The sequence below is a fragment of the Acyrthosiphon pisum genome, chromosome X (assembly GCF_005508785.2).
Source record: "Acyrthosiphon pisum isolate AL4f chromosome X, pea_aphid_22Mar2018_4r6ur, whole genome shotgun sequence".
Taxonomy (NCBI): Eukaryota; Metazoa; Arthropoda; class Insecta; order Hemiptera; family Aphididae; genus Acyrthosiphon; species Acyrthosiphon pisum.
Window position 1 is genome coordinate 103820707 of NC_042493.1, and position 3172 is coordinate 103823878.

A 3172-nucleotide genomic window follows, 5' to 3' on the forward strand; every position below is an offset into this window, starting at 1 on the left:
TAAACTACTCGCCCCAAATTTGATTTTCATGTATCAAAATATTAAGAAAAATATTCTGGTTTGGAAAATAAAATTAAAACCCTCTGTTGTCATTCAAAAAAGTAAAAAACTTAAAAAATTATAAGGATAAAAAATATTTAAAGATTTAATTTTTTAAGAAAAACGTTGTTTTATAAGCGACTAGAAACTATGTAAAAAAATATTTTCAAAAAAAATTTTGAAATAATGAGTGTTCTATGATAAAAGAATCACCCAGTATAGTAATTGTAATATATGAATAATATACTATATATTTGAGTAAACTTGTAAAATGGATGTACAAGGTAAGATTATACTTGGGTGTAAGAACACAAACGCAATTCAAAAGTTTACATAACAATATTACCGAGACGGCCATACGCTAAAAAATTCTCATATATGGATACACTACATGAATACGCGCACATGCGCAATTCACATAACAAACGCGAACAATGAATTCTGACGTTCCGTGATAACAATAGAGTGGGGATAAAAGAATCGCTTCCTTTTATAAACGCCACGCACAGACAATAGACTCAGTACAGTAGTACACTCAGCACAACGCGGCAGATCAACATAGATGACCACGTCGACGGAGCCCGCAGCGAAACCTCAGAACACCGACCAATTTTTCTTTTGACACAAAATTAATTTTTCTTCACAAAGTTAACTTATTATTGCGCTTGTTCTAACACCAGGATATTGATGTGTAAATCGTAAAGATTTAATAACGTGCATCGACTCATCCCAATCAGAGACATCACTACAACACGAGGTAAGTAAATATACATAATATGTTTTACAATCGAAGACAAATTATCAATTCGGTATTCAACTTATTAAGTTTATTAGTAGGATCAAAATTACGAAAAAGGGTGCCATCTTAACTAGACACCGTTTATGATTTGACGCCTTATTGCGATTTCCCCTACTCACTATCACACAAAAGATATATATGCTAGTTATATAAAACGTATTATTTGGTCCCAGGTAAAAAAATGAATCTGAGCAAAGCATATCTGTCGGCCTATATTTTTGGTAGTATGATTGTGGTTTAAGTAGGTATTTATTTTACTATTTTATTTTTAAGTGAGTTATGATCATTTTAAAATGTACACTTTCAAAAAGGTCATAACTCACTTAAGACTAATAATATGAATAAAAATCTACGTGGGGCCCTAGATAATAATCTTACCTTTAAATTTGATAATAGGTAAATTCATTCTAATATAAAAACTAACAGCACGCAATTGAATCTTCTGAACGAACATTTGCTATAACGTACGTGTGTAAGACGGAGACAACACATGCGGGTGCGACGTCCTCTTAATGCCTGTAACCATTAAAATCTTTTTTATTATGAATATTTAAACAGATAACTGTAGTTATGCCCTTTTGATTTCAATTGTTCTGACTTATGCCATTTTTTCCCACGACTTATGTCTTTTTGATTTCACTTATTTTGACTTATGACTTTTGGTCCAAGAATAACTGATACGCCTTTTCTACCAAACATAGAAACGGTTATGTTAGATATGCCCTATTTATTTCTTCAATGATATCAGTAATATTCGTCACTAATTTATGCCAAATATACCAAAAAAATCAGAAAAAAATAAGCTTTACATCTGCGGGAAAAAAATGTATTTTGAAAAATTGACTTAACGACTTTCTACCCGGGAGCAAAGTAGTATGTACTCATACCGCTACAAAATTGTTATATGAATTTCCGCCAGGGACAAAAAATCCATTCTGAAAAAGTTGGACAAAAAGTAATGTTTCATTTTTTGATTGTCGGATAAAAAGTCCTAACACAAAAGTCTAAAAATACCAGATAGGTATTCTATTAAATTATATAGTAGGGGTGGCAAAACCGTGTCTCGCGAGCCGCATGCGGCTTGCGGCATAGACTTTTGCGGCTAGCATCTTAATGTAACATTAGATTAACGTAAGAGCCAAGATGTAAATTAACAAAAAAAAGGTCATATTATTATTCCATCTTGGCTCTTCAATATTTATTAATATATTTGGTGGCTCGCGAGTCTCTTCTCGCTGGCCACCCCTGTTATATAGGTGATAGGTAGATTATATATAATTAATATTTATATAATATGTTTACATAATTAATTATTAATTTTAAATTAGCAAAGTTGTGACCCATTAGTTAAAAAATGTATAAAATAATTATTTTTTTACATATCGTATTGATTCATTACATACAGCAAATAATTTTAATACATACATTTACTCAGAACAATAAATTAAACGTTTAAAAAAACATAAACATTAAAATACAAAAGTATATAAGAAAAAATATAGATCATTTGGCTTTTGCAAATATTAAAAAACAATTAATAAAAAAAAATCGTATAAGTTATTGTCGCTCTGATATACAGTAGGTTACAAGTGGATCACGTTAATGGATTGGGTTAAATTTGAATTCAATGATATAAAATCATTGTGTACGAAAAATGAATCTGAGCAAAGCCTATCTGTCGGCCTACAATATTACTAAATATTTTTGGCAGTATGATTGTGGTTTAAGTAGGTATTTATTTTACTATTAGTCATTAGTATAACAGTGGGTTAAATTTATTTGTTCCAAAAAAAAATACATTTGAAAATTTCATTGTGTGTATAAAATATAATAATATACTCTAAAAGTTTCTTATACCCACAAATAATATTTATAAATTACAATAAAATATTTGAAAAAATTCTTCTAGGTTTTAATATGTAATTTTGTCTACATTTTTACATAAAATGTCTCTAAAGAAAGACTCCGCGCCGCTCAGAATCTAAAATAGTCAGTACAAACCTCGATCACTACAATAATAATAACCTACATTCAATAGGTACAGTCGAAGTAAACATTAGAATGTTATATATGTACCTTCTTACCCAACTATAGTGGATTTCTATTATATTTTTGTTAGGTAGTTATAAAAATAAGAAATTATAAAAAATGTATATAATAATATAAAATCATATAATATATTATATATACAATAATTAGTAATAATGAGTTGACAATAGAAGAATTTTTCTCATAAATCATTGTTTAAGATAATGTAATTTTTAATAAATTATTATTATTATTGTAGAGTGATCGGATGTTTGACTTGACTATTTTTTTATTTACATATTTAAA